This window comes from Urocitellus parryii, chromosome 5, assembly GCF_045843805.1.
Source record: "Urocitellus parryii isolate mUroPar1 chromosome 5, mUroPar1.hap1, whole genome shotgun sequence".
NCBI lineage: Eukaryota > Metazoa > Chordata > Mammalia > Rodentia > Sciuridae > Urocitellus > Urocitellus parryii.
This window is the reverse complement of record NC_135535.1, coordinates 111,876,569-111,889,846: the sequence shown is the minus strand read 5'-3', so window position 1 is coordinate 111,889,846 and position 13,278 is coordinate 111,876,569.

Below are 13,278 nucleotides of genomic sequence, written 5' to 3'. Positions count from 1 at the left end.
AAAAAATGAATTGGAGGGCCCAATGCCCGGGGCCCAAAACCACAAATATACGGGGCAATGGAGGAACCCAACAGCACCATCAAGGTGGTGCCCAGGATGCATTATCCATTGGATCCCTCATCAGACAGACTAGAGCGAGCGCAGGGTTGGACATCTGTGCCTCCGCCAGAGCAGTATTAACTCCAGAGATGGGAGTTCAAATCATTCCCACAGGAATAAAAGGACCTCTTCCCCAGGGAACAGTAGGCTTATTATTAGGACGCAGTTCTTCTACACTTAAAGGACTTATGATAAGTCCTGGGGTAATTGATCCCGATTATGAGGGAGAAATAAAAATCATAGCTAGTTCTCCAAGAGGTATATCAGTAATTTCATCAGGAGATAGAATAGCACAGTTATTAATAATACCAAGCCTACATGATACATTTTCCAGTTGTAATGTAGAAAGAGGTTCCAAGGGATTAGGCTCCACAGGTGTAGATTGGGCTATGCTTTCTTTAAATTTAGATTATCGCCCTATGCTAAAATTAAATATTCAAGGACATGACTTTAATGGACTGCTGGACACAGGCGCTGACCTCAGCATCATATCTCGCCAGGAATGGCCTAAGCACTGGCCATTGCAACAAGCCACCCAAACGCTTAGAGGCCTAGGGGTGGCGACTAATCCCCATAGAAGTGCAATGGTATTAGATTGGAAGGATCCTGAAGGATGTGAAGGAACTATACAGCCCTATGTATTGGACCATCTCCCCATAAATTTATGGGGACGAGACGTCCTAGATCAATTAGGATTGACATTAACAAATAACGTCAATCCTAACGCGCCCACTACTAGGGCAAAACAAGGCTTTAGAAAAGAAAAGAGATTAAGAGATCAAGAACAAGATATAACAGCACCAATTCAAATAGATCAAGAAATAAATAAACATGGATTGGGTTTTCAAAAAGGGCCACTGAGACAATCAAAATTACTTGGAAATCAGAAAGACCAGTGTGGGTTCCTCAGTGGCCCCTAACTAAAGAAAAGATACAAGTAGCCCATGATCTGGTCAAACAGCAATTAGCGGAAGGACATATACAACCTTCCGTATCTCCCCATAATACTCGCATTTTTGTCATTAAAAAGAAATCTGGTAAATGGAGATTATTACAAGATTTAAGAGCCATTAATAATGAGATGGTTATTATGGGACCTGCTCAATCAGGGATTCCCCAATTGTCTGCTCTACCAAAAACCTGGCATGTTCTAGCTATAGATATTAAAGATTGTTTCTTCTCAATTCCAATTCATCCCGAGGATAGTCCACATTTTGCATTTACTATCCCTGCACTGAATCATGAAGGTCCTGATCAGAGATATGAACGGAAAGTACTCCCTCAAGGGATGGCTAACAGCCCAACTTTGTGCCAAATTTATGTTGATAAAGCAATCCAGCCACTTAGAAATCAAAATCCTGAACTACAGATATTTCACTACATGGATGATGTGTTAATGGCACATAAAGATAAAAACACATTGCTAGAATGTTATGCCACACTTACAAACTTATTAAAAAATTATAATCTAGAGATAGCAATAGATAAAGTACAATTAAATCTTCCAATTAATTATTTAGGAGTTCTATTATCCTAAACCACGGTCCGTCCACCAAAAATTCAAATACGAGTAGATCAACTCAAATCGCTTAATGACTTTCAAAAGTTATTGGGAGATATAAATTGGATAAGGCCTTATCTAGGCATACCAACAGGAGAATTAGGACCTTTATTTGATATTCTAAAAGGTCCATCAGATACAAATTCACCCCGCATGTTAACGCCTGAAGCTAGAAAGACATTAAAAATCATTGAGGCATATATGGAAGATATGCATTTGGATAGAATTGATATAAGTTTGCCTTTATTATTTATTGTACTACCGACAAAAAATATTCCTACAGGAGTATTTTGGCAAGAAGGTCCATTATTATGGATACATTTATCTTATTCTCCTAATACTATTCTTACTAGATATCCTGAGGCTGTAGGGCAATTAATACTCAAAGGAATAAAAGCAGCAAAAGGAGTGTTTGGGATTTCTCCCAATAAAATTATTACTCCATATACTATGCATCAAATTGATGAGTTAGCTAATGAGTTAAATACTTGGGCAATAATCATGTGTAAATCTAGTGTTGCATTTGATAATCACTTGCCATCTAATCCTTTGTTGTCTTTTTGGTCTAAGCATCCTGTAGTTTTTCCAAAAATGACAAGAAAAACCCCTATCATAAATGCTCCAAATATATTCACTGATGGGTCAAACAATGGTACAGCAGCAGTAGTTACTCCTGATCAAACTTTCACATTTTTAGTACCCAAACAATCAGCTCAAAAGGTAGAGCTCAATGCAGTATTGCAAGCTTTTATGATGTTCAAAGATTCTACATTTAATTTATTTTCTGATAGTCAGTATGTAGTTAATGCTATTGTATCTCTTGAAGATGCTGGTAGGATTTCTCCTTCCTCTACTGTTTTCTCTTTGTTTTCTGCTATACAAAGTCTAATCTGGGATAGAAAGGATCCATTCTTTATAGGACATATCAGAGCACATACAGGATTGCCTGGAGCCCTTAGTTTGGGTAATGAACTAGCAGATAAATCTACACATGACATACATATCTTCACCACAATAGAAGAAGCTATAAATTTTCATAAAAGGTTCCATGTCAATGCTAATACTTTACAAAAACGTTTTAAAATAACCAAAGAACAAGCCAGACACATAATAAAACAATGTCAAAATTGTGTGACATTTTTGCCACAAGTTAATCTTGGAGTCAATCCTAGAGGACTGGTACCTAACCATATTTGGCAGATGGACGTCACACACTTGCCAGAATTTGGAAAATTAAAATATTTACATGTTACAGTTGATACTTCTTCTGGATTTTTGTTGGGCTCCCTTCATCCTGGAGAAAAACCTAAAGATGTTATAGCTCATTGCTTACAAAATTTTGCCACTGTGGGTGTTCCTAAACACTTAAAAACTGATAACGGTCCTGGTTACACCTCCAAGTCTTTTAAACAATTTTGCTCATCATTTGGCATTACTCATATAACAGGAATCCCATACAACCCACAGGGACAAGGCATAGTTGAAAGAGCTCATCAAACTATTAAAATGTACTTATTAAAACAAAAGGAGGGAATTAGTAAGGGGTATATATCCCCCAAAGATAAACTTAAAATAACCCTTTTTACTCTAAATTTTCTAAATTTGGATTCATCAGGACTTAGTGCTGCGGAAAGACATATGTATCCGAAAAATGTACATAAGCCTAAGGTACTTTGGAAAGATATTCTAACAGGACAATGGAAAGGTCCGGACCCAGTAATAGTCTGGAGTCGGGGCTCCGTCTGTGTTTTTCCACAGGAGGAACAGCAAACAATTTGGATTCCAGAGAGATTAACTAAAACAATTTCTACAGAAAAAGAAGATGATTTGACTCAAATCCATAACAGCTGATATCCAGAGTTCCAGCCTGGCTATTCTTACATCTGCGACAGTGATTTACCACGGTGCCTTTTTCAATATCTATTTCATTATTTGCATTTTTCCCACATCATAAAGTTCTATTTTATTTTATTTTATTTTATTCTACCTTACTTTTTGAGCTCATACAAACCTAGGTTAATGTTTTTCTGATCAGTTTTATTTTTTGACTGTGTTTTATTTTTTTTTAACTGTAAAGATTTTAAACATTGCAATGGAGATTTCACCTAGCTATAGCTACAAGGCCTTTATTTACTATTGTCTTATATGTTCTATGTTATGTATGCACTGTTTTGTGTTGTATGTCTGTATGTGTGTATGTCCATATTTCATTTATAAGGAGCGCTCATGTATAAATAGATACAAGAATCCAAAAACAAATTTTAAGTCACGTGACTTATATGGTTTAATTTACATTAGGTAAACAGCTGTTATAAATTTTGCTTTTTTTTTTAAAGAGAGAGTGATAGAGGAGAGAGAGAGAGAGAGAGAGAATTTTTAATATTTTTTTATTTTTTAGTTCTCGGTGGACACAACATCTTTGTTGGTATGTGGTGGTGAGGATCGAACCTGGGCCGCACGCATGCCAGGCGAGCGTGCTACCGCTTGAGCCACATCCCCAGCCCCATAAATTTTGCTTTTAAAGGTGGTTAACAGATCTGTTTGTTTACTTTCACCTTTCCTTTTCATTATATTTAATAATTCTGTTCAGGATAATGTCTCTTTAGCAACATGGCCATAATTCCCATCTCCATCCCAGTGCCGGTGAAGACTAAGATAAAACCAAACTACAACTTTTATGTTAGCTATCACAGTAAACTGTATAAACTGATACATCAATCAATATAACTCAATAAGACTGCTCAATCAAGGACTTAATTTACTTTGGGAGGAAATGGACATATTGATAGACTCCTCCACTTTGAACTGCTCAATCAAGGACTTAATTTACTTTGTGAGGAAATGGACATATTGATAGACTCCTCCACTTTGAAGTGCTTACACAACTTGCCTGGACTATGTATCACCTGTATGCATTGTGCTCTATTTGTTGATACAGCCAACTGGTAGTGCTAAATATCTTAGCCGATGTGTCACCAGTGGTGAGGCAAGAACCTCACCCCCCCACTGGTGCTTAGGCCTATCCACAAGCATGGCTATGCTGGACCGGTAGTCAGTGACGGGTTGATCTGGTTACAGTGGATTCAACCTAAGACAGGAAACTGACGTGTAAAGGTCAGTTCTCCCATGACGGGTAAGAACCACATGTTAAATTGGACAACCTAACAGGCACGGTCCCTAGCCACATTGCCTGTTGTTTAATTAAACAGAAGGGTGCAGGATAGAGTGCCAGGGATCCCAACAGCCTGCAGCAGGACCCGGGAGATCCAGGCCAACTGATTCGCGCAGCCTGCCCTGCTGCTACAGAAGGCGTGGCGCCTCAGTGAAGCCATTAATTAGCAAGCAGGGAGGTTAGGGACTGCCATTAGGTGGAATCCTGCCAGCCAAGCCCACACGGACCCTTGGGCCGAGCACGGGATCTCAGAAGGGGAAGGAAGCGGTACAGTCCCATCCCCCACAGCGGACACTACACCGAGGCAGTCATCAGCCACCATCCGGTAAAGCTGAAGGATACACTGCCACTCTCCTTCAGAGTGCAACATGTAAACAGGTTGGTGTCATTCAGCTCACCCCCCAGACAGCGGGAATTCGCATAAAATCTCTCCAAGGCTTGCCGCGAGAGGGAGTATCAAGCTGAGCCTCCATAAAAACTAGGGGGAAACTAGAGACACCTGACCTCTAACCCCTCCTCCAAGTAGCAGCCAAAAGGAAACCTGGCTAGCCAGCACTGGGGGAGGGGCAAGCAGAAAAAATCAAAGTGATAGAGTGCCAGGGATCCCAACTGCAGCAGGACCCGGGAGATCCAGGCCAACTGATTCGCGCAGCCTGCCCTGCTTCTACAGAAGGCGTGGCGCCTCAGTGAAGCCATTAATTAGCAAGCAGGGAGGTTAGGGACTGCCATTAGGTGGAATCCTGCCAGCCAAGCCCACACGGACCCTTGGGCCGAGCACGGGATCTCAGAAGGGGAAGGAAGCGGTACAGTCCCATCCCCCACAGCGGACACTCCACAGAGGCAGTCAGCAGCCACCATCCGGTAAAGCTGAAGGATACACCGCCACTCTCCTTCAGAGTGCAACATCGAAACAGGTTGGTGTCATTCAGCTCACCCCCAGACAGCGGGAATTCGCATAAAATCTCTCCTAGGCTTGCCGGGAGAGGGAGTATCAAGCTGAGCCTCCATAAAGACTAGGAGGAAACCAGAGACACCTGACCTCCAATCCCTCCTCCCAGTAGCAGCCAAAAGGAAACCTGGCTAGCCAGCACTGGGGGAGGGGCAAGCAGAAAAAATCAAAGTGATAGAGTGCCAGGGATCCCAACAGCCTGCAGGAGGACCCGGGAGATCCAGGCCAACTGATTCACGCAGCCTGCCCTGCTGCTACAGAAGGCGTGGCGCCTCAGAGAAGCCATTAATTAGCAAGCAGGGAGGTTAGGGACTGCCATTAGGTGGAATCCTGCCAGCCAAGCCCACACGGACCCTTGGGCCGAGCACGGGATCTCAGAAGGGGAAGGAAGCGGTACAGTCCCATCCCCCACAGCAGACACTCCACAGAGGCAGTCAGCAGCCACCATCCAGTAAAGCTGAAGGATACACCGCCACTCTCCTTCAGAGTGCAACATCGAAACAGGTTGGTGTCATTCAGCTCACCCCCCAGACAGCGGGAATTCGCATAAAATCTCTCCTAGGCTTGCCGGGAGAGGGAGTATCAAGCTGAGCCTCCATAAAGACTAGGGGGAAACCAGAGACACCTGACCTCCAACCCCTCCTCCCAGTAGCAGCCAAAAGGAAACCTGGCTAGCCAGCGCTGGGGGAGGGGCAAGCAGAAAAAATCAAAGTGATAGAGTGCCAGGGATCCCAACAGCCTGCAGCAGGACCCGGGAGATCCAGGCCAACTGATTCGCGCGGCCTGCCCTGCGGCTACAGAAGGCGTGGCGCCTCAGTGAAGCCGTTAATTAGCAAGCAGGGAGGTTAGGGACTGCCATTAGGTGGAATCCCGCCAGCCAAGCCCACACGGACCCTTGGGCTGAGCAAGGGATCTCAGAAAGGGAAGGAAGCTTTACAGTCCCATCCCATCCCCCACAGCGGACACTCCATCCAGGCAGTCAGCGGCCACCATCCAGGAAAGCTGAAGGATACACCACCACTCTCCAACAGCTTGCAACATCAAAACAGACAGCAGCAGGACCCCGGAGATCCAGGCAAACTGATTCGCGCAGCCTGCCCCGCAGCTACAGAAGGCGTGGCGACTCAGAGAAGCCATTAATTAGCAAGCAGGGAGGTTAGGGACTGCCATTAGGTGGAATCCCGCCAGCCAAGCCCACCGCCCACGCCCAGAACAGGCCCAGCGACCTGCCAGCATGGTAGTCACGACACCCCAATTGGAATAGGGACAGAGCAGAGCAGCCTTCCACTCCCGGAACAGGCCCAGAGAGACGCCATCGTGGTAGACACGTCACCCCAATTGGAGTAGGGGCACAGCCGCCGCCCGCACCTGCAAGGGAGACTTTTCAACTATACAAGAGCAACATAAATAAATAGGGGGTAAATTTCAAAAACACAACAGTTGCACCAAGCAGAAAGAAACGCGAGCAGTATGAAAAGACAAGGAAAGAAAGGACCACAAGCAATGCAGGTCAACTCAACTTTAGAAGAGGTAATAGCTGCAACAGATGGAATATCAGATAAAGAGTTCAGGATATATATGCTTCAGATGATCTGGAGTCTCAAGGAAGACATGAGACAGCAAAATCAGACAATGAAAGATCACATTGACAAACAAATCCAGGAAGTAAAAGATCAATTTCACAGGGAGATAGAGGTAATAAAAAACAAACAAATAGAAATTCTAGAAATGCAGGAAACAATCAACCAACTTAAAAACTCAATTGAGAATACTACCAGCAGAGTAGATCACTTAGAAGAGAGAACATCAGACAATGAAGACAAAGTATTTCAACTGGAAAAGAACATAGACAGCTCAGCAAGTCTGCTAAGAAACCATGAGCAGAACATCCAAGAATTATGGGACAATATCAAAAGACCAAATTTAAGAGTCATTGGGATACAGGAAGGCACAGAGCTCCATTCCAAAGGAATAAACAGTCTATTCAGTGAAATAATACGAGAAAACTTCCCAGAATTGAAGAATGAGACAGAATCCCAAATCCTAGAAGCCTACAGGACGCCGAATGTGCAAAATCATAAGAGATCCACACCTAGACACATTATAATGAAGATGTCCAACATACAGAATAAGGAGAGAATTTTAAAAGCTGCAAGAGAAAGAAAGCAGATTACATTTAGGGGTAAACCAATCAGGATAACAGCTGATCTCTCAACACAGACTCTGAAAGCTAGAAGATCCTGGAATAACATATTTCAAACACTGAAAGACAATGGGCTCCAACCAAGAATCTTGTATCCGGCGAAATTAAGCTTCAGGTTAGAAGATGAAATTAAAACCTTGCACGATAAACAAAAGTTAAAATAATTCCCAGCTAGAAAACCATCTCTTCAAAAAATCCTTGGCAAAATATTACAGGAAGAGGAAATGGAAAATAACATTGAAAACCAACAATGGGAGGTAGGACAGTAAAGGGGGGAAAGTAGTCAAAGAGGATAACAAATCAGGTTTAGTAACATCAATAAACAAATATGGATAGAAGAACAAACCATATCTCAATAATAACCCTAAATGTTAATGGCTTAAACTCACCAATTAAGAGACACAGGCTAGTAGAATGGATCAAAAAATAAGACCCAAAAATATGCTGTCTACAGGAGACGCATTTGATAGGAAAAGATATACATAGACTGAAGGTGAAAGGTTGGGAAAAATCATATCACTCATATGGACCGCGGAAACAAGCAGGAGTGTCCATACTCATATCTAATAAAATAGATTTCAAGCCAAAGCTAATCAAAAGGGATATAGAAGGACACTTCATACTGCTCAAGGGAACCATACACCAACAAGACATAACAATCATAAATATATATGCCCCAAATAATGGTGCAGCTGTGTTCATCAAGCAAACTCTTCTCAAGTTCAAGAGTCTAATAGACCACCATACAATAATCATGGGAGACTTCAACACACCTCTCTCACCACTGGACAGATCTTCCAAACAAAAGTTAAATAAGGAAACTATAGAACTCAATAACACAATTAACAACCTAGACTTAATTGACATATATAGACTATACCACCCAACATCAAGTAGCTACACTTTTTTCTCAGCAGCACATGGAACCTTCTCAAAAATAGACCATATACTATGTCACAGGGCAACTCTTAGACAATACAAAGGGGTAGAGATAATACCATGCATCTTATCTGATCATAATGGAATGAAACTGAAAATCAATGATAAAAGAAGAAAGGAAAAATCAAGCATCACCTGGAGAATGAACAATAGGTTGCTGAGTGATCAATGGGTTTTAGAAGACATCAAGGAGGAAATTAAAAAATTCCTAGAGTTAAATGAAAACACAGACACCACATATCGGAATCTATGGGACACATTGAAAGCAGTTCTAAGAGGAAAATTCATTGCTTGGAGTTCATTCCTCAAAAAAAGAAAAAAACCAACAAATAAATGATCTCATACTTCATCTCAAAATCCTAGAAAAAGAAGAGCAAAACAACAGCAAAAGAAGTAGAAGGCAAGAAATAATTAAAATCAGAGCTGAAATTAATGAAATTGAAACAAAAGAAACAATTGAAAAAATTGACAAAACTAAAAGCTGGTTCTTTGAAAAAATAAATAAAATTGACAGACCCTTAGCCATGCTAACGAAGAGAAGAAGAGAGAGAACCCAAATTACTAGCATACAGGATGAAAAAGGCAATATCACAACAGACACTTCAGAAATACAGAAGATAATCAGAAATTACTTTGAATCCTTATACTCCAATAAAATAGAAGATAGTGAAGGCATAGATAAATTCCTTGAGTCCTATGATCTGCCCAGATTGAGCCAGGAGGATATAGACAACCGAAACAGACCAATAACAATAGAGGAAATAGAAGAAACCATCAAAAGTCTACCAACTAAGAAAAGCCCAGGACCGGATGGGTATACAGCAGAGTTTTACAAAACCTTTAAAGAGGAACTAACACCAATACTTTTCAAGCTATTTCAGGAAATTGAAAAAGAGGGAGAACTTCCAAATTCATTCTACGAGGTCAACATCACCCTGATTCCAAAACCAGACAAAGACACTTCAAAGAAGGAAAACTACAGACCAATATCTCTAATGAACCTTGACGCAAAAATCCTCAATAAAATTCTGGCGAATCGGATTCAAATACATATCAAAAAAATTATACATCATGATCAAGTAGGATTCATCCCTGGGATGCAAGGCTGGTTTACTATACGGAAATCAATAAATGTCATTCACCACATCAATAGACTTAAAAATAAGAACCATATGATCATCTCAATAGATGCAGAAAAAGCATTCGACAAAGTACAGCATCCCTTTATGTTCAAAACGCTAGAAAAATTAGGGATAACAGGATCATACCTCAACATTGTAAAAGAAATCTATGATAAGCCACAGGCCAGCATCATTCTGAATGGAGAAAAATTGAAGGCATTCCCTCTAAGATCTGGTACAAGACAGGGATGCCCTCTCTCACCACTTCTGTTCAACATAGTCCTCGAAACACTGGCCAGAGCAATTAGACAGACAAAAGAAATTAAAGGCATAAAAATATTAAAAGAAGAACTTAAATCATCACTATTTGCAGATGATATGATTCTATACCTAGTAGACCCAAAAGGGTCTACAAAGAAGCTATTAGAACTAATAAATGAATTCAGCAAAGTGGCAGGATATAAGATCAACACGCATAAATCAAAGGCATTCCTGTATATCAGCGACAAATCCTCTGAAACAGAAATGAGGACAACTACTCCATTCACAATATCCCCCCAAAAAATAAAATACTTGGGAATCAACCTAACAAAAGAGGTGAAAGATTTAGACAAGGAAAATTACAGAACCCTAAAGAAAGATATAGAAGAAGACCTTAGAAGATGGAAAAATATACCCTGCTCATGGATAGGCAGAACCAACATCATCAAGATGGCGATATTACCAAAAGTTCTCTATAAGTTTAATGCAATGCCAATCAAAATCCCAGCAGCATTTCTTGTAGAAATAGATAAAAGAATCATGAAATTCATATGGAATAATAAAAGACCCAGAATAGCAAAAACAATGCTAAGCAGGAAGTGTGAATCAGGCGGTATAGCGATACCAGACTTCAAACTATACTACAGAGCAATAGTAACTAAAACAGCATGGTACTGGTACCAAAACAGGCGGGTGGACCAATGGTACAGAATAGAGGACACAGTAACCAACCCACAAAACTACAACTATCTTATATTTGATAAAGGGTCTAAAAGCATGCAATGGAGGAAGGATAGCATCTTCAACAAATGGTGCTGGGAAAACTGGAAATCCATTTGCATCAAAATGAAGCTGAATCCCTATCTCTCGCCATGCACAAAAGTTAACTCAAAATGGATCAAGGAGCTTGATATTAAACCAGAGACACGGCATCTGATAGAAGAAAAAGTAGGGTATGATCTACATACTGTGGGATCGGGCTCCAAATTCCTCAATAGGACACCCATAGCGCAAAAGTTAACAACTAGAATCAACAAATGGGACTTACTCAAACTAAAAAGTTTTTTCTCAGCAAAAGAAACAATAAGAGAGATAAACAGGGAGCCTACATCCTGGGAACAAATCTTTACTCCACACACTTCAGATAGAGTCCTAATAACCAGAATATACAAAGAACTCAAAAAATTAGATAATAAGATAACAAATAACCCAATCAATAAATGGGCCAAGGACCTGAACAGACACTTCTCAGAGAAGGACATACAATCAATCAATAAGTACATGAAAAAAAGCTCACCATCGCTAGCAGTCAGAGAAATGCAAATCAAAACTACCCTAAGATACCATCTCACCCCAGTAAGATTGGCAGCCATTAGAAAGTCAAACAACAATAAGTGCTGGAGAGGATGCGGGGAAAAGGGCACTCTTGTTCATTGCTGGTGGGACTGCCAATTGGTGCAGCCAATTTGGAAAGCAGTATGGAGATTTCTTGGAAAGCTGGGAATGGAACCACCATTTGACCCAGCTATTCCCCTTCTCGGTCTATTCCCCAAAGACCTAATAAGAGCATGCTACAGGGACACTGCTACATCGATGTTCATAGCAGCACAATTCACGATAGCAAGATTGTGGAATCAGCCTAGATGCCCTTCAATAGATGAATGGATAAAAAAAAATGTGGCATTTATACACAATGGAGTATTAGTCTGCATTAAGAAATGACAAAATCATAGAATTTGGAGGGAAATGGATGGCATTAGAGCAGATTATGCTAAGTGAAGCTAGTCAATCTTTAAAAAATAAATACCAAATGACCCCTTTGATATAAGGGGAGTAAACAAGGACAGGGTAGGGATGAAAGTTTGAGAAGAAGATTTACATTAAACAGGGATGAGAGGTGGGAGGGAAAGGGAGTGAGAAGGGAAACCGCATGGAAATGGAAGGTGATCCTCAGGGTTATACAAAATGACATATAAGAGGAAAGGAGGGGTAAGACAAGATAATACAAATCGAAGAAATGATTTACAGTAGAAGGGGTAGAGAGAGAAAAGGGGAGGGGAGGGGAGGGGAGGGGGGATAGTAGAGAATAGGACAGACAGCAGAATGCATCAGACACTAGAAAGGCAATTTGTCAATCAATGGAAGGGTAACTGATGTGATACAGCAATCTGTATACGGGGTAAAATTGGGAGTTCATAACCCACTTGAATCAAACTGTGAAATATGATGTATTAAGAACTATGTAATGTTTTGAACGACCAACAATAAAAAAAAATAAAATAAAATAAAATAAAATAAGGAGAAAAAAAAAAAAACAGAAGGGTGCAGATGCTAGGAGCCACAGGAAAAATATTGATACAGGCACCTTTGGGTTAATGACTGCAAGCAGGCATTGAGATTATGATTATGTTAAGTTACATTCATATGGTAATTGGACTCCTGCTGTTTACATGGGCCCGTTAAGGGACTCAGGTTACTCATGTCAATCTTGTAATGGGAGAGTTCCCATTGGTTGGTAAAGGATGGTAGGAGGGTGTTCCGGGGGAATTGGGGCCCCGGGCTCAGGTAGAACACACGTGGGTGGACCCACTTGTTAGAGGACGCACACAGCCTCTCACAAAATAAAACTTTGTTTCAGTTTGACTGGCTTGTGTTTTTGTGCCCAGCCGGGTTGCAAGATTGCAAGCTGGCGTGCACTGACAGCCCAGCAGGGAGGCGCCCAGCAGGAAGGCAGCAGGCGGTGCTCGGCGACAGCAGCGGCAGGAGGGGAGCTCCGAAAAGCCCGCACGGCCCTGGGCCGAGCAGCCTGCAGAGGGTATGGGTTAGTGTCAGGGATTCAGTATTTTGAATGGAAAATAGGAAAATGAATCCAATGTGTATGCAATTATATGCTACACAAAAATCTTCCCACTCTCATCAAGAACAATGCCTTGACATTTCCTTTGCCCCAAGTAAGACACAATGCGAAGAGAA